Here is a 23,819-nt window from a genome sequence, read left to right on the forward strand (position 1 = left end):
TACATACACTGTCGATGAAGCCTAGGTAATCAGAACTTTCAAGAGGTCAATTCTTCATGCCAAGTCTGATGAGTGTCGACATTTGATTTGATGAATTGCTCACCAAGCTTCCTGGACTTTGACCTCTGTGATTTCTGGGGATTTCAGTCCTGATGTGAGGGCAGCAGAACGCTGTTGAACATTTCTGCCATCCCGATAGCAAAGCTATCTGTCTTCAGGTATCGACATGAGGAATGTCCTCGTTCCACTTCCCGTCAATTGACCATTGCACTCCGAGAAACCTGCTGCTTCTGAGGTTGTGAAGTTTTTTGCTGCAATGGCCCCCCAGTTACTAGCTGTGTGCAGGCTACCCTAACTGCACTGCCACATTCCATTTCTGTGCAGCTTGTCCCCACATAGAGCAATGAGGCATATCATGGGTACATCATGAAGTAAGATATTAAGTAATCCCTCCACTAATCCACATTAATCTGAGCTCTGCACACAATGCTCTTACCAACAACGCTGAAATCCAACTCTTAATTTCATAGAAAAGTCGAGCGCTACATATCTATGAATTAGATAAAAAATGAAATTGACGAGACAGATTTTAAATAAATATCTGTGTCCCAACAAGAAGTTGCTATAGTGACAGAGTTAATTAAGCAATAGCTAACTGTTGCATTTTTTGTAGTTATGCTGGTCTCACATCTATGTAACTGGATTTCCAGCTATTTCAGATGTCTCTGTAGCACTGAGTTCAGTGGAGCTCCCTATCTGCTGTGATGTCATTCCCCGGCAATTCCTCCAAAGAAAACTTTGCAGTGATAACAATGATTTAGTGACATAATAACTCATAGGTTTAAATGTCTTTTTTCAATGATACATTCCTATCAAATATGGTACCTTACAGGAATGAAATTCTGAACCATCACTAATTCAAGCAAGTCTTTGAATAAGTGGGAGCTTACATCGTTTGGGAGTTTACATCATTTGATGATTCGTTCCCATGTGTGGTGCAGCAATCGGCAGCCACCTTTACTTTCTTTACTTAAGAGACTATTACTCATCTAGTCCTTGCTCCAGAGGTATTACTCTCTACACTAGCATGTTATTTTGGGTTGGGCCCTGAGAGCAGCGGATTGGTGCATCTTCTGTTGGTTGAATTATGCACGTTCTCCAGATTTCCAAGATATTGAATACTGGGTCATGAGCCAGAGCATGCCGAGACCTGCTGATGGAGGATGGAGGAGGGAGAGGCGAGGAATTTCACCTGTCTCCTCACTGGTCTGATATGGCCTTTGACGATTTTTTCCACTGTATCAACCTCTTCATTTGAAAGAAGACTTTGCAGCCAACATAATCGATCTGTTTTGGTCCAATTTATCTTGTAAACGTTTTACAAATGTAAGACCCCTTAGTGCCACGGAAGACAAAAAATGGTTCAAATGGCTCTGAGCACTATGCGACTTAACTTCTGAGGTCATCAGTCCCCTAGAACTTAGAACTAATTAAACCTAACTAACCTAAGGACATCACACACATCCATGCCCAAGGCACGATTCAAACCTGCGACTGTAGCGCTCCCTCGGCTCCAGACTGTAGCGCCTAGAACCGCACGGCCACTCCGGCCGGCCCATGGACGACAGGCTGTCTTAATACATACCCTATAATCCTGATTATCACTCTAGTTGTTGTTCTCTGAATATTCCTTTTCTTGTCACAACTCAACAGGGAATTTCCTTATGATTTATCTTATGAGTTGTTGCAATCCACGGAGCCCATATGGTTGCCCCTGGTGATCCCACCACCTGAGAAAGGAACTTTCGTCATTCTCTCCCTCCGCTGGAAATGCATATACACAAAAGAAAACTAAGAAATAACACATAACCAATATAAAATAGTAACGACCTTCAGTAAGTAGTACAAATTCAGAATACACTCTAACAAGAATAGAAAAACAAATGCATTAAGCAGCTCTTAAACCTAACATACCTAAACTAAAATACTTCTTGTCAAGTGACCTCAATGTGTACATACACAATGCATGTCCTTCGTGTCACTTAATATACGCTTACTAACAGTTTTGGTCGTTTTCTCGCGCACTGCCTCCATCGTTGGGACTTGTGACAATGCATCTACCGTTCTTGTAAAATGTTTAACAAAACTTATATGGATAATAGACGTTTTGGTCAGAACCTACAGTTAAATGTGTACTTGAGAAGTCATCTAGATGACTTGATAAGGACTGTGATACATAGTAAAGAATTTTTTTCTCTTACACATATAAGGGTTAGTGACTAATACCCATTGGCCCTCTCGATATTGTGACAATTTTCCCACTTGTTGTGAAGACTGTAGTTATAGTTCCAGCGTTTTAGAATTATCTCACTTTAGTTTTCTGTCATACCTCCTGTATTCTTTTTGCAAATTTTTTAACAAATTTGTAGTTTACCCTAATTTAGGATTCATTATATCGAAGTGAAAGGCATTTTTCTACCATATAACACGATGGAGAGTGGGATGTGTAACAGTATATACTTCACAAATAACATTTCGTAAATATGTATCCCAGTCATTATGATGGCCATTATTATAATAACTCATTATTTCAAAGATGGTATATGAACATGTTCCTCTTTGCCATTAGCTTTTCAATGGAAGGGGCTTATTTGTAACTTCTGGATGTAAAGTACATGACACAACTGCTTCATCAACTCTGGCACCAAAATTGTACTGTGGTCTGACACCCAAATTTAAGTATCCAACTGTGAACCAAAGCCTGGGAAATTGCACTAGCCTGTTGATCAGGAATTGCTACTACTGTCAAGAACTTCCAGAAAAGATCTATAATTGCCAATACATAGCGGTTTGCAATGGGTGTCCTATTAAATGGTCCTAAAATATCAATTCCATCCATTTGCAAGGGTTTAAATGCCTCTGGCAGTACTCTCAAAAGGAATGTTTCAGAACCAATTGCAAGATTAGTTCTTTGTGCACAAGGTAATCAGTGCCTCACATACTGCTCTGCATTGCGTTTTCTTGTTTCCATCAGAACCTTTCTGCTACTCATCTTTCAGCATCCTCCATGACCTGACTAAACATGGTCATGCACATTTTGCAACACTTTTTCCTTGAGTGCTGCTGAAGTAACTATTCCTAGTCTGCACTTTGTCATTATGCAGAGTAGACCCTTATGTACTATGAGCTGTGGTTGTGACTTTAATGCCTGACAGTCTTGGCTGCTTATGCTCTCTGCCACTCTGTTACACTTTTCCCTAGCATGTTCAGTACTGCAACTTTCCTACACTATGTATCTGCATTTATGTGCATCCTAATCAGTTTATGGATCAGTCAGATCTAGCTCTCTGAGTTCCTGTGTCCATCTTATTAACCTATGCGATTGTCTTTAGCCACAACATCCATATTAATGATGTGTGGTCTGTGATGACCTTCAACTTCCATCCATATAAATGACAACAAAGCTATACTATTCCATATATCACTGCTATCATTTCCTTTTTTGCGAATTAGTTGTGTTTCACTTTGTTCACTTGCACTGACACATCGATATTTTGGCTCAAAATGCAGCCAACTACCACGTTACTGGCATCACATCAGAGGATAATTTCCTTATCAAAATCAGGTAAGACTAGTACTGAGTCAGACATTAACAGTCCCTTCAATACTTTGAAATTTGTTTGGCAGTCTGCTAACCACTGGAATTCCACTACCTTCCTCAAAAATCGATTCAAAGATATTTCTATCTGTGCAAAATTCTTTATGAATTTCTGCTAATAATTTCATAAACCCAGGAATGACTACAGATGTTTTGATGATTTTGGCATTGCAAAATTCCAGAGCGCCTGTGTTAGGCAAAGACTGGTTTGACATCCACCATGCTAATCATTTGCCCTAGAGAGTTTACCTTGACTTGCTCTAAATGGTAATTTCCTATGCTAAGCATCAGATGTGAAAATCACAGCTTGCTGAAAGCGTTTCACATGCTCTGGCATTATGCCTCAAGAATGTGAAGATAGTCTAAATCTGCCATTTTCGGCTTTAAGCCATGAACGATTCCATCTTATAACCTGTGGAACGTGGCTGTCGAGTTTTTCGGCCTGAACAGCATTATTTTATTATTTTATACTGCTAACATTTCGATGAGCCCATGAATGTGGTCCTTGGTTCATCTTCTGGGACTACCTCTAGCTGATGATACCCCTAGACAGATCCAGTGTTGTAATGTACTTTTAGTGTCCTTAATGTGCATTCCAAATTCAACCAAGAAAATAAGGCCCAGGTACACAAATAACTTAAAGTTTATTAAGGCAAAATTATCGCAAAGGTTTCTGACAGTAGTTGATTTTTAACCACTCATTCTACCAAAACATATCTTTTGAGAATGTACACTGAATAGTATTGGATGAAAAGGAGAGCAAAGTCACAATAAACATGAAGATTTCAGCACTAGGAGTCTTGGCAATCAGTCTGCCAGAAATGGAATCCTGGAGGAACTTATCAAAGACTCACACCAGGATCTAAGTCAACAATGCCATTAACGAAATGAAGTCAAATATTACAAGCTCGAAGATCGGTCATTGCATCAAAGACATGTCTTCTTCTAGGTATGACTATTTCGGAAGGTCCAAGACACGAAGTCCGAGGTGGACTCTGCTGACAGCGTAGCAATCGCTCTGGAATGAGTTGCTGAGAAATGAAATGCAATTGCGTTCGGTTACTGGCTCCTGGGGGGGCCGTCGTATGGCCGAAAGACAGCCTCAGACGCCAGAATACAACTCCTCCTCTTTGTAGTCATATGATTGATCTATGGGGAAGCACCATAGGGCCAGCGACCTCTTTCAGTGTCGGACTTGACATCTGATAACCATGAGGAATGTGGCCACGTCGTGTGTCACCTGCAAGTAGGACAGCTGCCCCATAATCTGGCTGTAATGTGAGTTGCTAGCACAGTAGGCACAGGCCCACGATATGGCAGTCCTAGATTGTCTAATGTTTATGTAACATTAGGAATCGAATCTGCTACCATCATGCATAAGCGGTAATCATAACGGAATCTATACTTCTTAGTACCATCTGATGAATGTTTTGCTACGATGAAAATATCTGCGCCTCTTGGGGTACCACAGTACTCTACTATACCTTCCGCTAACTGCTGATCTATAAAATTCTCCATTATGTTTTGAAGTTGCTTTGCTATGCGGTATGGCTTTCTGAAAGGCGATGCATTATTACCTGTAGGTATAAAGTGCTGGTTGACCGGTGTTGATGTTAAAAGACCCTTTGGGTTAAATAATCTGTAAACGATTATAGCAAAACTTCCAGTGCTTGCCAATCACTGTCTCGCAGGTGACGCACTTTTTCCTGTAATCGATGGTTTGCTTCCGACTATAGTCATCACAGACCAATCAATACATTCTTCACTTAATACCTATAATGTAGCAATAAGTAAGCCCTGCGACAGAGTAACTGTGCCCATGCCAAAGTTGTACAAGCGTACAGGAAAAATAAATTCAGCATTAATATTACGCACACTGTGTTTCTGTGCATGAAACAACGCATTTTTTCTTCATTTTTCCCTTACTGCAATGCTTCATGTGGAAAATAGGTATCAACGGAAACCCACACAAAGTTCCCCCACCTGGAGGTATTTTTTCATGGAAAGCAATCTTTAGCGTAAATTAAAGAAGTGTGTGCCTTGCGACATTGCCTCACTTGCAGTTGTGTCCCCCAATGGAATGAAAGTTCCAATGACTTTGGCCCACAGTTAAAGCATTCAGGTTTCTGACACTGCTTCCATACGTGACTTTATGTCCATATGTATAACACTTCACATCTGCAGAAAATAGACGGTGGTCCCTCTAACCAAAATCTTCCCTACGTGACATCTCGGGGGGAGAGGGGGGGGGTGGAATAGCACATAGAAAAACTCTTCCCACAGCAAGAGTCTATCCACTATCAAGTTTTGTGTCAGCTAGTATGTCTGTGCATTGATCCTTTGGATCCTCTCTGAAAGGCTTTCTAGTGATTCCTCACGTTCCTGTGTTAAAGTACAAATTTTCCTGGAAAAGCCTTGTGCTACTTTGATTCTGGTAAGTTTACCGTTAACTGTCAGCCAATTGCTAGAATATTTCTGCCTTACTGAGAACCCCATGGTACAACACATATGTCTTTGCTTCGCTTGTCAATCGTAAATTAGCCACAGAGAGAGTCATCTCGTCTGATCAACAACTAATTGTGGTGGTAGCCTTAACATTGTCCTCTTTTGACTCGCAAAGTAGTTATTAAGTTAGCTGCCGATGGATGAAAGCACACTGCTGCCTCATATCCTGACTGCAGTTGCTGAACCACAGACTACGAAACTTTGCCCTGCCTCTGTGGCTCCACTTCTCCCTGCTGCTGCTGCCCTCATGATACATGTATCTGCTCCATCAAAGTAGCAACGGTCTCACCTGTAGATGCAGGACGTGCGTGGCATTTTGCGTAACTTTGCGCTGCTGATTACAATGGGAGGTTCCTACCCCATTTTGTGGCGTGTAGTAGTCAGGCCTACTAGATGACTGGCCTGCCAAGCGAGTGCTTTTATTATTCGTACATCAGAAGTATTTTCATGATTATCATACCCACTGCAACTAAACTTGAGGTATGAGCCCTAGTGCCTATCAGTTAAGCTGTAATTTATTCTCATCCTTACTTCTTAATGTAACGGAATGGATAACGCATCCACATTTCCTTCCTGTGGTATATATTTTATTCAAAGTTTGGACATCCCAGCAAGAAAATGGAGGTTATGGTAAAATACCTCAACAAAATGGCTACCCACAACTCAATAATTAAGACCACTATTTGTCTCATATATCTCCTCTTTTATTATAACAAATTCTTTCACGCTAATGCTGAAAAATTCCTTGCATTAAACTTAAGTACAATAAATAAACAACTGATTCTCCACCCAATGGGCATGAAATAACTTAAACGTTTTACTATTCTATGGTCTCGTAATGTTTCTGTCTATTGCTACTGTGAACTTTCTGAATTAGTAAGGAATCTTTCGCTACTTAATTCTCTCCCACACTCTCTTAACCTCATTCTTTAGCAACATAACGAATTTACTGACTTTCGTGCAGTACTAGGAAAAATCATGCTTGACCCACTAAATTCGCTACTGTCTCATGCAAATCACACAGTTTAAATGCACAGAATAAACCACACTGACAGTATAAAACACATCTAAAAAAAACAAATTGTTTGGTTTTCTACTTGTTCTGCTTTCCCATATCAAACAATAGTCATCCCAGATTCACACGTCTCTGACCCACGTAATAATTTTGTGGTGTCACCGCCAGACACCACACTTGCTAGGTGGTAGCCTTTAAATCGGCCGCGGTCCGTTAGTATATGTCGGACCCACGTGTCGGCACAGTCAGTGATTGCAGACCGAGCGCCGCCACACGGCAGGTCTAGCCAAGAGAGACTCCCTAGCACTCGCCCCAGTTGTACAGCCAACTTTGCTAGCGATGGTTCACTGTCTACATACGCTCTCATTTGCAGAGACGACAGTTTAGCATAGCCTTCAGCTACGTCATTTGCTACCACCTAGCAAGGCGTCATATTCAAATGGTTCAAATGGCTCTGAGCACTATGGGACTTAACATATGAGGTCATCAGCCCCTAGAACTTAAACCTAACTAACCTAAGGACTTCACACACATCCATGCCCGAGGCAGGATTCGAACCTGCGGCCGTAGCGGGCGCGCGGTTCCAGACTGAAGCGCCTACAACCGCTCGGCCATCACGGCCGGCCGCCATATTCAGTTACTATAATTACTTCAAGAATGTATTCTGAACAGATAATATTGTGAATCATGTACCGTCAAGAGCGACGTTCATCATTAATGGATTAAAGTTAAGTATCAAACTAATTATGTCCGCTTTCTGAATTCTCATTCCTCACGCCAATATACTTCTTCCCTCCTCACACCAGCCTGCGTAAGCTAAAACGCGTGGATTTTGGCCTCCACTCGTAACACGGTGTTGGCTCTTCTGCTAACACAAAAAATTTTCCTACCAGAAACTCTGGAGGACTTATGCACATCTCCCTGTGCAATGCAACCCACATGGCGTTGACGGATAGATGGCTGACTCCCCTTAATTCACTCTCAGACTATCTGAATATCAAGCTGGCATCACACGAATGTATCTCATAATGGAAGTTTTAGTATCTTATTTATCTCACACACGCATCCTCAACTGAATGCTAGGACAAGCATTTCTAATTCTCTTTACTGTCTCAAAGTCAGGTTGAGCCTCACACCGTACTCACCACGTAGAAGTGCTTGTCTCTAATTCAAGTTCTGCACACGGAAATCATAATTATTTTAAACTTAGATTTACACGCACAAGTATTTCATTTTTATGCTACCACACGCTAGTCTTTCGTCTTATAATTACAACACGTGGTTTCTTTATCACTTCCGAAGAATCCTATGTTCCCCATGAATTTTTATCTGCCTATCTTTTTCTGAACAATTTACATCAGCCTCCCACCAAAAGTTTCTGAAAAGAGAAATAATTAGGTCATCTACTCTTAAATATTCCACATGCTTACCATTTTCATTTAAATTTGTTTTTCTGTAGCACACATAGAGCACGTGTTCACACCTCAGGAACGAGCGACAGAGTGTCGAAACAAGGCCGCTCATCGGATCATCCCGCGGTTCCGCAGAAGTAGGGGGAGACCTTGCCACCGTATTGGTCAGCCACATTCCAGGCCCTCTAGTGCTCTGGTATACTTCCTCTCTTTGGTTCAGCCAAAGGTGACCAGAGAACTGTCTCAAAGGTGATTATATAATATACCTTCAGCAGACGACCAGCCATTCATTCAATTCACAAACATAACGAAACTGGATTCAGGGATGCATTTTAAAGAGATGCACATCTGAATAATCAAACATACAAATTGCCCTTCTTTCCTACATTGGTATCCGGCTTCGCTGTATTAAATAAAATGGCGTTATTCTACAAAAAGCGCTGTTCTGACAAGAACAACAAAGTATGTTGTTGTACATGTTTCGTATGTCGGGCAGTACTGTACCCTTTCAACAACAACAATTAAAAATAGCGAAACTGCACCTACTACGCATAAACAGTAATCAGTACTCTTTTCGGCGTATCAGCCAAACGCCCAAATCGTCTACAACTACTACATTTGGACAGCACAGCCTTAGTACATGGCAATTTATGCTCTGACAAGTTACAAAACTTATACCAAACTGCTTTTAAATAAGTTTCCCTAACATTCGTGATGGTTTACCAAATGACACCTTGAGGGTGCTAATGATGTCCCTGCACTCTGACATGTGCCAAACCAGATAAACATACACACTCAAAAGCTGTCAACAAAAGAAAGGTTCAGTCACCACACCACAATCTGCTGGTATAGCTAGACGACAGACGGTGTTCGTATAGCTTTACTGCCCCTGAAGTCTTGAGGTGTAGCAAGACAAGGAGTTGGGGTTACGTAGTGAAGAGGGGCTGAGCTTCGACTGGGCACAAACCGTGCAATTCACGCCCCAAAGCGTCAATGACCCATTGGTTTCTGCAATAACAATTATTTATCGTACAAAGTGTATGGAGTTTCGAATGTATTGAGAGGGGCGGTCGGTGCCCATGTGCACATGAGCGTGCCATGAAGCAGTGCTGATGGCTTATCTGTGAGTCGTGACGTCGCTCCACAGATCAGTGCCATGGCCATGAGCTATGCCAGTGGCAATGTACAGATGAGAAGGCATTGCCCGCCGATCATCTGACAGTACAGAGTGGCCCAGTACTCTCAAGGACAGCCTGTCATGCGCTCTGGTGGACACTGCTGGCTGTCAGCTAGGATGCCAGTTACCATGGAGACTAGGACCAGGTCATCCTCCGATCAAGACCACAGCACATGCTCAAGAGTCATCCAGGAGGTCCCTTGATTGCAACACGCCTAGTCGGTATGGAGATGGTGGTTTGTAGATGATGCACGACGACCCCTAGTGGAAGAGAGCTGGACACACGCCAGTTTTCCCATCTGTCGTGGGTCAGTAGACAGTACCAGCAGACTACTGCTGTGGTATGCATCAGGTTGGCCGCCTCTCTGTATTGCTATCAGCAAGCACATAGCAGACAGGCCATCATCGGTAAGCATGCCATGGCTTCACAAACCACAACACACTGTCATTCTGCCTGGTCCTAGTGACAGAGACAGAATGGCTGCATGACTGAATGGGTATTTGAACTCCGAAAATTCTTTCTTTTTTTAAAAAAAAAAGGCTGAGGTCACGTCTAGGAGGCGGTGGGTATGGTTGTATGAGGTCATTTGCCTTGAGGCTTCTCGCCTAGCCACTGTAATTACGTGATAAGTGTTCTGCGTCGCAGAGCTCTGTTCTTTATTCTGTGTTTGATTCTGCAGTGACGCTCTGGCGTTGAAGGTACGTACTGGTTTTTTATGTAGCACTGTAACGTATCCATTTCTATGATAATGATCGAAGCAGACAAAATGAATTAAAATTTGAGCCGCGGCCGGCACTCGAACCCGGGTCTTATTGCTTGCTAGGCAGAAATGATAAACATTACACCACCACAGTACGATGGTCGATATTGATGCAGGAACTACCTAAGCTAAGTGCTCTCCCAGCACAAGCTTCAATTCATGACGTTGTTGTTGTTGTTGTGATCTTCAGTCCTGAGACTGGCCTGATGCAGCTCTCCATGCTACTCTATCCTGTGCAAGCTTCTTCATCTCCTAGTACCTACTGCAGCCTACATCCTTCTGTGTCTGTTTAGAGTATTCATATCTTGGTCTCCCTCTACGATTTTTACCCTCCACACTGCCCTCCAATACTAAATTGGTGATCCCTTGATGCCTCAGATCATGTCCTACCAAAGGATCCCTTCTTCTAGTCAAGTTGTGCCACAAACTCCTCTTCTCCCCAATTCTATTCAATACCTTATCATTAGTTATGTGATCTATCCATCTAATCTTCAGCATTCTTCTGTAGCACCACATTTCGAAAGCTTCTATTCTCTTCTTGTCTAAACCATTTATCGTCCATGTTTCACTTCCATACATGGCTACACTTCATACAAATACTTTCAGAAACGACTTCCTGACACTTAAATCTATACTCGATGTTAACAAATTTCTCTTCTTCAGAAACGCTTTCCTTCCCATTGCCATTCTACATTTTATATCCTCTGTACTTCGACCATCATCAGTTATTTTGCTCCCCAAATAGCATAACTCCTTTACTACTTTAAGTATCTGATTCCCTAATCTAATTCCCTCAGCATCACCCGACTTAATTCGACTACATTCCTTTATTCTCGTTTTGCTTTTGTTGATGTCCATCTTATATCCTCCTTTCAAGGCACTATCCATTCCGTTCAACTGCTCTTCCAAGTCCTTTGCTGTCTCTGACAGAATTACAATGTCATCGGCAAACCTCAAAGTTTTTATTTCTTCTCCATGGATTTTAATACCTACTGCGAATTTTTCTTTTGTTCCCCTCACTGCTTGCTCAATATACAGATTAAATAACTTCGGGGAGAGGCTACAACCCTGTCTCACTTCCTTCCCAATCACTGCTTTCATTTCATCCCCCTCAACTCTTATAACTGTCATCTGGTTTCTGTACAAATTGTAAATAGCCTTTCGCTCTCTGTATTTTACCCCTGCCACCTTCAAAATTTGAAAGAGAGTATTCCATCAACATTGTCAAAAGCTTTCTCTAAGTCTACAAATGCTAGAAACGGAGGTTTGCCTTTCCTTCAAAAATGGTTCAAATGGCTCTGAGCACTATGGGACTTCACAGCTATGGTCATCAGTCCCCTAGAACTTAGAACTACTTAAACCTAACTAACCTAAGGACATCACACAACACCCAGTCATCACGAGGCAGAGAAAATCCTCTGGCCCCGGCGGGAATCGAACCCGGGAACCCGGGCGTCGGAAGCGAGAACGCTACCGCACGACCACGAGCTGCGGACTGCCTTTCCTTAATCTAGCTTCTAAGATAAGTCGTAGGGTCAGTACTGCCTCACGTGTTCCAATATTTCTACGGAATCCAAACTTATCTTCCCCGAGGTTGGTTTCTTCCAGATTTTCCATTCGTCTCTAAAGAATTCCCGTTAGTATTTTGCATCCGTGACTTATTAAACTGATTGTTCGGCAATTTTCACATCTGTCAGCACCTGCTTTCTTTGGGATTGGAATTATTATATTCTTCTTGAAGTCTGAGGGTATTTCGCCTGTCTCGTACATCTTGCTCACCAGATGGAAGAGTTTTGTCAGGACTGGCTCTCCCATGGCCGTCAGTAGTTCTAATGGAATGTTGTCTACTCCTGGGGCCTTGTTTTGACTCAGGTCTTTCAGTGCTCTATCAAACTTTTCACGCAGTATCATATCTCCTATTTCATCTTCATCTACATCCTCTTCCATTTCCATAATATTGTCCTCACGTACATCGCCCTTGTATAGACCCTCTATATACTCCTTCCACGTTTCTGCTTTACCTTCTTTGCTTAGAACTGGGTTTCCATCTGAGCTCTTGATATTCATACACGTGGTTCTCTTTTCTCCAAAGGTCTCTTTAATTTTCCTGTAGGCGGTATCTATCTTACCCCTAGTGAGATAAGCCGTAAGGGAAAAATGAAGTTTGTGTTGGGGAGGGCACTCAGCGTAGGTAGTTCGTGCATGGTTAGCATTTGTGCCTAGTAAGCAAGATGACCCAGGGTCGAGTGACGGCCGCAGCACAAGTTTCAGTTCATTTCGTCTGCTTCGATCATTATTGTAGATAATAAAAGGAGACTTAAATGTCTCAGGGAAACATTTAATTACAAGTAACCATTCCTGCTGCGTCGGCCTGAGGTTGTGTGGCAATGCTCGCCTCGTACCCATATGTATGTTACATTGGCAGGTCCGCCCCTGGTAGCTGAGTGGTTAGCGTGACAGAATGTCAATCCTAAGGGTCTGAGTTCGATTCCCGCCTGGGTCGGAGATTTTCTCCGCTCAGGGGCTGGGTGCTGTGTTGTCCTTACCATCATCAAGTCATCCCCATCGACGCGCAAGTAGCCGAAGTACAGTCTGCTTTCCGCTGCGCTGCGGCGAGGACGTCTTGTTTACGTCCCGTCCGCGCGGTCGCGAGTGCCCGTAATTGTTTACTACTGCGTTGTCGCTAGTTTAGAGTCCATCACTACCGACGCAACATGGCACATTCATACAGACAAACCACCATCAAGATCAGTTTTCAACCCGATCATGCACGACCGCGAGCTTTTGAAGTGGAACGTTTTCTACGTGACGACGTTAAAATTGAACCGCGAGACATAATTGGTATCCATCTCTCTATCACGAGCAGTGTTGTCTACGTCAAGCTAGTAAGTGACGTGGTGTGCAACAGAATCGTGCGCGCACATGCGAACGATCTTAAATTCAAACATTCTGATGGCCATATTGAGGCAGTCTCTATCGATCACGCGGGGCTTGGCCTCCGTACGATACGCGTCTTCGAACTCCCGTTCGAAATACCACCGGACGTAGTCACCGCGGCTTTCCAGCCCTACGGCAGAGTGATCAGCCATATGGCCGAAAAATGGACCACCTTTACAACGTACCCCGTTCTTAACGGGGTGCGACAGATTAAAATTGAACTGAGCAAACATGTTCCGTCATATCTTGTCATCGGCGGATGTAGGACGATCATTATGTATGTCGGTCAGCCACGCACTTGCTCTGGTTGTGGCCAAGAAGGGCACGTCCGGTCGCATTGTCTCCGACGACGGCTTACTCAAATCCCGACAGGTGAATTTATGACTCCTTCTACGGTGACGACCCTTCCTCTCAATTACGCCGAAGTTACACGGGCGGCAGCCCTTTCCGATGCTGACCACGTTAGTCCGATAGCCGCCCCCGATAGCGAGACCATGATGGCTTCTGCAGTACAGGATCCGGCCTCTACAACGGCTCCCCCACCTGAAGATAATCACCGACCGACCTTGCAAGAAGGCGTGGATGCCAGGATGGACATTGACCCACGGGTTGTGCCGACAGCGGCTTTTCTTCCAGACACCGGAGCAGCTGAAGAAATTCACCCACATTCAGATACTGAAACACACGTCCGTAAACAGCGTCCCCCGCGAAAACACAAGAGACGGCGGCGTGCTCCATCGGACGATTGTTTGCAGCGATCGTCTGACATGGACTGTGGAAATTCCGACAACGGTACCGGCGGTACAGAGGCCGCTGTAACATCAAACTCAACAGATCGCCGTGGTGACGGCTTCAGCCCCTCTGACCCCACAGAACAGCAGGATCACAAGCAGACAGCCGCTGCCGATTCCCAGCCAGCAGAGCCGATGGAGTCAGCGCCGAGTGCCGCAGCAGCCAACAGCCACCAACAGCCGATGGTATTTCATGGCGACTGGGCGGACGACTGTGGGGAACACTCCTTGCCCATCGCGTCGGACGACACGGGGGGAACTTCACCCCACCAGTGTTGATCCTTTCCGCCATCAGTTACAGTGACGAGACAGCCTTACAAGGGTATTGATGGCCAACACGGATGCTATGGATAGACCTGAAACTTATCGCGTTGCAACTGTAAACATCAACACGTCGCAAAATCGGTGGCGATGAACATCGGGGTCGGATTGTCTGAGAACAGTGTCACCCCTTTAAAGCTCAGAGATAGTTTGAAATGTCTCGGCATTGATTTTACAGACGATATACGACAGACCGCTGCTCACAACTTTCGACGGCTTTTACGAAATGTTCGTACTGGAATTGCCAACAACCGCCTGCGAGCCCTGGACATCGTCCAAAAGACCCAGTATGTTAACACACATTTAGCGTCACGCATTCCGCACATCGCCCAGATATTACCTATACCGGTGATGTTAGCTCGCCGTATACTTGCGGCTTTTGGGTCCTTCGTGAGTTCAGGAATGCTTTTTAAGATCAAATATAAGACTCTCACCCTTCCCCCGGATCGGGGAGGGCTTGGCCTTTATCACGTTCATGACAGAGCGGTCGCCCTATTTGTGAGCACATTAGTCAAACTATGGCACCGCCGTCCAGACAGTTTGACCAGTTTGTTAATAGAAGAACTAGCACCGCCCTCCCTGTTGCCGCCTGTGCCGCTACACCACGTCCCCTCCTCGCTCTTCTACATCGGTGTCTTTTACCTCGAACTCAGTTACGTTCGGCTTGCCTTACCAGCGACGCACCTGGCGACGGCAAAGGCGGTTTATAGGGTCCTGCAACGTGGACGACTCGATAACGTCGTGGAGAGGAAGCACCCGAACGTCAACTGGCGAGTAGTGTGGAGAACAATTCACCACGTAACACTGGACACTGACGTCACAGCGATGTGTTATATCACTGTCAACGGTAAGCAGGTGACCAGATCAAGGCTACATGCGATCCACATGGTCGACTCACCCACGTGCACGAGCTGTGGCGTTGAAGACAACGATGAACACCGTCTTAGCTGTGGCGAGTCTACAGCAGTGTTGCACTTAGTGAGGCAAATGTCAGCATACTTCCTTCCGGTAACGCCGAATCAATCGACCCCAAGACTATCCTATTCCCGGATGAGACGCATTACCCACGCACTAAAACTAATGCAATGACGTGGCTTCGTGGACGAGCAGTGCATTATTTGTTTCAAGACGGCACTAAGGACACTTTAGACTTTTGGAACTATTTGCAGGAACGACATTGCAAGATCCTCCGTAACCCAAAGTATCGACAATATTTTTCCAATTTTTTGTGGAGTGCGTTCCACGACCCTCCACGTAGCTGGAACATCACGGGTAAGAGAAGCTAAGATAACAAGACGATGATAGAACACTGCACGGTACAACGTGGGATCTACTTTCATCATTACGAGAAGTCATACCTGGATGATACAGCAGATAAAGAGTTTCGTTGTGAACCCTCACACTCTGTACCAGTATTTGCCCCATTTCCTCTTTTTGTCCCCAGTGCGAAAAGGTCTTCGCAGTTTTTGTTTTCCCATCCAGTGCAAGATGTAGCACTGGTTAATGGTGGTATGGATTCCACCCTTCAGTTTTGTTTCATGGTTTCCTTCGCCCCGCACTTTGCTCTCTTTCTTTATCCCTTTTTCTACAACTATTAGCATGGTTTTAGTTATGTGCGTCCCCAAGTCGACCCAACGAGTGGACTTACTAGTTTTCAGTTCCTTACTGTTAAAAAAATACAAAAAAATTAAAAATAAATAAATGAATGAATAAAATATAAAAAAAATCACAATAATACACCAACTGTATCCTTTGTACCACATCGCATCCCTAGGACGGGGCGGGGAGACATCGTGGCCAGGCCTCGGGTCGCGACCCCTGCCCACCTTGCCTCCGCCACCCCACTACCTGATCCATCTATTAAAAAAAAAAGGTCTCCCCTTGAGTGAAAAGTTTAATTTTGTATTTTCAGACAATTAATTAAAAAAAAAATAGTGGAGTCAAATCGAAAGACTTGCGAACGGTCTACCCGACGGGAGACCCAAGTCACGCGATATTTATTTATTGGCAGTATGCCGCGTTGTCACTTCGACTGGCGCACCAGCACAGAACTAAGTTTATCTGTTCTGGGCTCACCTGTTGGAACTTTTTTAAGAATTGTCCTGCTGCCCAAGAGTGTCCGCTTCATTTTGAGCAACGTCTCAAACGATTAAACAGTCTTCCTTTCCGGGTTTCTCATAGTTCATGAATCGCTTCCTTATAGTGCCATGTTCATAGCGTAGACTTTCCGTAATTTTTTCTCAAACTCATTACAGCGATCTATATTATCGTTTCAGTCCGTGATGTTATAGATTCAAATTTATCATCCCGCGTATCATGTCGTTTTTGGAAACCCAGAATCTACTCTGTAGGAATCAACATGGATTCCGGAAACAGCGATCGTATGAGACCCAACTCGCTTTATTTGTTCATGAGACCCAGAAAATATTAGATACAGGCTCCCAGGTAGATGCTATTTTCCTTGACTTCCGGAAGGCGTTCGATACAGTTCCGGACTGTCGCCTGATAAACAAAATAAGAGCCTACGGAATGTCAGACCAGCTGTGTGGCTGGATTGAAGAATTTTTAGCAAACAGAACACAGCATGTTGTTCTCAATGGAGAGACGTCTACAGACGTTAAAGTAACCTCTGGCGTGCCACAGGGGAGTGTTATGGGACCATTGCTTTTCACAATATATATAAATGACCTAGTAGATAGTGTCGGAAGTTCCATGCGGCTTTTCGCGGATGATGCTGTGGTATACAGAGAAGTTGCAGCATTAGAAAATTGTAGTGAAATGCAGGAAGATCTGCAGCGGATAGGCACTTGGTGCAGGGAGTGGCAACTGACCCTTAACATAGACAAATGTAATGTATTGCGAATACATAGAAAGAAGGATCCTTTATTGTATGATTATATGATAGCGGATCAAACACTGGTAGCAATTACTTCTGTAAAACATCTGGGAGTATGCGTGTGGAACGATTTGAAGTGGAATGATCATATAAAATTAATTGTTGGTAAGGCGGGTACCAGGTTGAGATTCATTGGGAGAGTCCTTAGAAAATGTAGTCCATCAACAAAGGAGGTGGCTTACAAAACACTCGTTCGACGTATACTTGAGTATTGCTCATCAGTGTGGGATCCGTACCAGATCAGGTTGACGGAGGAGATAGAGAAGATCCAAAGAAGAACGGCGCGTTTCGTCACAGAGTTATTTGGTAACCGTGATAGCGTTACGGAGATGTTTAACAAACTCAAGTGGCAGACTCTGCAAGAGAGGCGCTCTGCATCACGGTGTAGCTTGCTGTCCAGGATTCGAGAGGGTGTGTTTCTCGATGAGGTATAGAATATATTGCTTCCTCCTACTTATACCTGTCGAGGAGATCACGAATGTAAAATTAGAGAGATTCGAGCGCGCACGGAGGCTTTCAGACAGTCGTTTTTCCCGCGAACCATACGCGACTGGAATAGGAAAGGGAGGTAATGACAGTGGCACGTAAAGTGCCCTCCGCCACACACCGTTGGGTGGCTTGCGGAGTATAAATGTAGATGTAGATGTAGATGTAGATGTATGGAAAAGTTAGTACCCTGTTAAAGATCGTGTACTGAGATCCCAGTATTTCGATCATTCATTGTGAAACTGAAATTTATATCTCTTGTTTCGAGAACACATTGCGGTATTGTACATCAATTCCTTTTTTCTCCTAATTCTATATGTGTTTGTCTTCAAACTTGTTTCTGAATTACTTCCACCCAAACCAGATTATTTCTTTGTCACTTCTGCCTGGTGCTGTGCCACGTTTTATGACCGTCATCTTGTTGTAACCCGTTGATTAAATTAGTGGACCATGGTTATTCTGATGTACCAGAGTCTGTTTATTGACCTGCAGTCACAAAACAGTAGTAATACGAGAAGCTTTAAATAAATAATGCAACACATTTTTGTTTTTTCGAAGCAGGTTGGTTTTATTCGGGATTCCAATACACGATATTATTCCTCACTTTTTAGCTACAAAACCCTGTTTTTCAACATAATCTCCATTCAGTGCAACGACCTTACGACATCTCACTTGAAGGACATGTATGCCCACTCGGTACCGCTCTCCTGGTGGACGTCGGACTCAACTTGCTGCATTAATGACTTCCATCACCCACGCACTGCTTCCATCGGAGTGCGACCTTCGTTGGGCCAAACAGATAGAAGTCGGATGTAGAAAAATCCGGGCGACAGGGTGGATGAGGAAGAACAGTCCAATGAAGTTTTGTGAGCTCCTGTCTGGTGCACACACATGTGTGAGGACTTGCGTCATTCTCATGGAGAAAGAGAAATTCGTTTGCAGTCTTGTGGTGACAAACACGCTGAAGTCATTTCTTCAGCTTCCTTAGAGTTGCACGACACACTTCAGAGTGGACCGTTCCACCATGAGGGAAGCATCAAACAGAATAAACCCTTCAGAGTCCCACAAGACGGTCGCCATCACTTTACCAGCTGAGGGTGTGGCTTTGAACTTCTCCTCGTAGGAGAGGTGGGGTGGCAAGTGTCCATGGGTTGATGTTTCGTTTCAGGTTCGAAGTGATGAACCCTTGTTTCATCGTATTGTAATATACTGATTATTCCTTGCTGCTGTAGTGTTATCTTGAAGCTGTGAGAAAGGAGGCACAGAAGCAGAGACGATGCTGAGGGCAGACGAAACTAGGGGAGATATTGTTACATGAAGTAAACAGTTAGGGGAGAGCCTTGAGAAAATGCAGACGCCCCGAAACGCGCTCCCAGGGCGCTAGTTACTGTTCAGGGAATTAAAATGTAACTTCATATTCCTCCTGTGGTAGGTTGCCACCGCAGAACTTTGTAACCAAAAGGCAGCTGGATACCAGCCGTGAGAACAGCAACGTCAGTAGGCTCACATGGGTTAGAAAGAGAGCGACAACGCCAAAAAACTGTTGACCTACCAGTCCCTAATCCCGGGAGCCCGAGGGGTGGGGCTAATATTGCAAGCCTTATTTGGCAGAGCTCTTACGTTTAGCTTTCAGCTGAACAATGTTAATACCAAGTACGGACTTAGTTACTGCAGCTGCGTTAACATCCCCGCCTTAAGAGCATTAGAGGGGACCTAACTAAACCGTGATTGGCAAGCGTCTGTAAGAGAGCTGCGGGATTGGCTGAGTGGCTTTAAGCGGGAAAAACAGTGCCCCCACGTGACTCTTTAAAACGCCTAGATTCCGCATTTTGGCGGAATTCTCAGTCAGACGATCTGGGCGCCGAATCCGCGTCCGACGACTCTAGCCTCGGTCCAGCTCCGCGTAAGTCTGTTCTCTAACTTGGAGTGCCTCAGTGAACAGTGTCACATTCGTATGTTTTGTTTTGCAACTAAGTTGTTGCCTTAAGACGGTGCTAGTGTTTGCTACTGTGGTTAGCATCCACTCCTGGTTCTGCGCTGGCTTCTGTTGTAACAGTGTTATTCATGCTTTTTCTAACCCTAGAACTGGCCTCCAGTGTATTACTTAGTCCTGTCTGGAATAAAAAACGATTTGAAAACCATGTTTGTCCAAGAGTCTCCACAACGAGTTCCCTGCCAAGTCTCACCACCTGCATTTCTAGTAAACGCCTGTACCAGTGTTGGCCCAGGTAGAAGAAAACAAATGCCTTCACTGTGAATTGTCCTTCTGCCTTTTGCCCTGTACCGCTTGGGACCGCAGACTGACTAGTAACCCATTTTCTCCCTCTCCTACCTATGTCAGGACACGACAGTATGTGACGATGTTTGGCAAAAAATTGTCACTATAAGCCTCGTAATGTACAAGCCATTCCAAGCGAGCGCGCATCTTTAAGTACCTCAATAGGTGGGCGAGTGTGTCAGCACTAACAACACAGACAGCGGCGAGCTGTTTGATTGTGATCCATCCATTACCTCGAAGGAGAGTGTCCACACGTTCCAAAGTTGCACGAGTTACAGCTGAGTGCGTCCGGCCTGCACGTGAGATGTTGGACAGTTCTTCACGATCTTGTGGTGATGACAGACGCCTCACTCGACGACTCAGCGTGCTTTTGCTCACTGCCAGTTATCTGTAGATATTCTGCTCTGCCTTTGTGCCAGGAGAAACTCAATAATAACTCTCTGTTCGGAATGCACCTCCGTTAGAGACGACAATTTAAAGGTTATGTGCATTCCGGCAACTATTGGAACGTCATGAAACTACAAGAGCTTAAGTGGGGAATATTCCACGATGTTCCACAACAAATTCCGCATTTTTACTGAAACTGACTGACAAAAAATGAGTTGCATTAGTTATTGAATGCCCCTTATAACTGCATTGTCTTTGCATTCCATCAGGTTACAGATGCAGGCAGGATGAGAGTCGATGAGTGCTGTTCCAAGGATCGCTGCTTGCTGAATGTCTAGCAACGTAAACTTGCACGTTACTGTGATGTTAGATCGAAATAATATTCATAAATTGTGTCGTGATTTTTAAGGAACTTTGATTATAAAAATGAGCTAACACCCTCATTAGCACTTGGAATCTGTAAGTAGAAGGCTCACACGTGTCCGGTTTTTATCAGTTTCTTGATGAATCGTTAGTTACTGTTCAGTGCTTAAATTATAGCTATAGGAAGCCCATTTTCAGTTGTGGTAGATTATGTGAGTGTGAGTCACTCTGTGTGTGTGCGTGTATGTGTGTGTGTGTGTGTGTGTGTATGAGTGTGTGTGTGAGTTTGTGTGTGTGTGTGTGTGTGTGTGTTTTGTGTGTGTGTGTTTTGTGTGTGTCTGTGTGAGAGAGGGGCTACTTGTATTAAACGTACATGTCATATAGTGTTTCCAGATTGTTTTGTAGCATTGGATTTACACCTACTACTACTCGTTTTTATGCCACACACACGTTACAATAGCTTCAGTACAAATCTGACTCCCGATGAAATGTGATGTGATGTTTCTCCACCTTGTGCTTGGTAACGTGCCTGGATCTTTCCTGTCCACGAGGTGGTCGACACGGTGATGCTCAAGCCAAATGCACTCTTTGCCGTCATGAGGTTATGCAGTGTGCGAGAAGGGTGCCTGTGATGATGCATTGCAATTTTCAACAGATACCGAGCTTATTCAAGCGGATTCATGTCAACCAATTCAGTTCCATAGGGAATGCCATCTGGTTGATTCCTGCCTTCTGAAGAAAAGTGTACATAAGGTGGGCACCACGTGCTACTACATAATCGCCATGGAAGATGAAACTCCATCGCCCAATGTCCAGTAAACCTGAGCAATAATTTCGAGGCTCCCTTCTCGATACTGCACAGGTCTGGAATTACCCTCAAAACTCCTGTATATGATGCTTTGATACCTGGCAACCTCCACGCTCTTCTACACTGACCGTCAGAATGCAGAAATATCCTGCACTCTTGGATGAATACAAGCTGATTCCACAGACAGGTTCCATTCCAAGTGTTACCTTTCCCATCATCTTTGTTTTACACTTTGTTGGGGACTTGTACCATTATTTGTAATGGACACCTAGAGGCTGAATTCATCATGTGCAGATGGTTGTGTACTTATTAATCTCCCCAGGTTTTCTGTCATATTCTGTAATCAATATGACTCTATATTTCTGCGATCAATGTGTCTGCCATGTTCAAGAGAATGATGCAGCTGTTGAGTGTCACTGAAAACTGATGCTAAGGGTGCAAGTCGTCATCCTGTATTGGTTTCCATACTGTACACGTTGCATGCATCTCCCACAAGAGTTGCTGCTCCCTGAGACTGGGATGGTGGCTTTGCCCTTACTGGAACACTGGCATCAACTGCACATCGCTCTTAAAGACTGTCTTCAAGTATTGGGCCATCTGCACCAAACAGCATTATGTTTTATTGCGAGATAGGACGGGGCTACATTTCCTGCCAAGAAGAAAACCTTTCTGTCTATTAATTAAGTTACCAGTCAACCTAATTCCACTCACCTCTTTATAAATGCTACTCTTAAATCTGGAAGTACTGGCAACTGTTGGAGTCTGGTCAAATTTCACTACAAGTCCCTCGTTTAAACAACGTTGCGTTACCACCGTTTCTTCAAGCTGTTGCAGTCTTGTATGACTGCATATTCCATGCACATGTCCTGAACCGTGCAAATCGAATGGCTGATGTATGTCCTCCCACACAGACACGCAATAATTTTGTACATACAAGCCCTCCTAAGTCCAAAATTATCTTCGACAAATTCGAGTAGTATCGTAAACTTGGAAGGTGGCCGAAACACACTCTTAATGTTGACGCTCCTTAATGTTCTTCCAATCTTAAATGATGTGCCTCAGCATAAGGAATAAAGACCACAGATCTATGCTCCTAGGTAGTGTCAAAATTCTATAGCCTGACGAATCCACTTGGCATCTATTTTCCTTAAACATCGATGTCAAATGTGCAAGCGCCTGGGTTCAACTGTCCTTGTCAAAAGTCCAGAGTCCTGTGGAAGCTATTTTATTGGTACACTGGATGAGAACTATTAGCTTGTAGATACCTATCAGTGAACACTATATTCGAGAAGCCCATCATGTTTCCTGCATATACTCATAGGTGAAAACTTACGTCCCAGAGTACCACATACATTTTGTGTGCCTCCTCTCGCTTTCGACCTCTATGGTAAATTTAATACTGGTATGAAGATAGTTGAAACGGTTCAAAAGTCGCTTAAGAGCTTTACATTCAAGAGACCAGGAAAAAGATGTATTCTGATCATATCTCCAGAAGCACGTTTTTTGCAAAGCTGAAGCGTTCAGCACCCTGTCCTCGAAGTCGTCCAGTAATAAATTGGCAACTGCAGGTGGCAAAAGAGTACCAGAAGCCACTGCATCGTTACGTTAAAAAAATGTTGCCATTAAATGAAAAATACGTGGATGTCAGAAGATGACAACACCGCTTCACAATCTACCCATCCTGTTTTTCAATAATCAAACTTAAAATCTCTTCCAGACTGACTCGTGCGCATACAAATACCAAATCGAAACTTAGAAGTATAACCAGCTCCAGAATAAAATGCACCTAATTGGAGATATGTTGTTCATGCTTGCCAATGATGGGTTAAGAACCACTGTTAAATAAATGGCCAGGTTGTAAGTGGGTCCTTCCAAGCTGGCATCCCTTACTGTCTAAAAGTGACAGTTTGCACCCAGTCTAGTCTGGAAACGACTCATCAGGGCAGGTTCACAGACTGATCAATGTACTCAGGCCATTTCACAATGGAAGACACGGCGCTGTCTCCTAAACTGCACTGAGAAAC

The 23,819-nt window shown here is 44.0% G+C and overlaps 1 protein-coding gene across 3 annotated transcripts in view; it reads left to right on the top strand.

Annotated features, from left to right (window-relative positions):
* Nucleotides 1–23,819, top strand: part of LOC126106433 (esterase FE4-like) — a 146,831-nt gene that overhangs the window by 85,498 nt on the left and 37,514 nt on the right. The gene's annotated exons all lie outside the window — the stretch shown is intronic.

This window comes from Schistocerca cancellata, chromosome 10, assembly GCF_023864275.1.
Source record: "Schistocerca cancellata isolate TAMUIC-IGC-003103 chromosome 10, iqSchCanc2.1, whole genome shotgun sequence".
Classification (NCBI taxonomy): domain Eukaryota; kingdom Metazoa; phylum Arthropoda; class Insecta; order Orthoptera; family Acrididae; genus Schistocerca; species Schistocerca cancellata.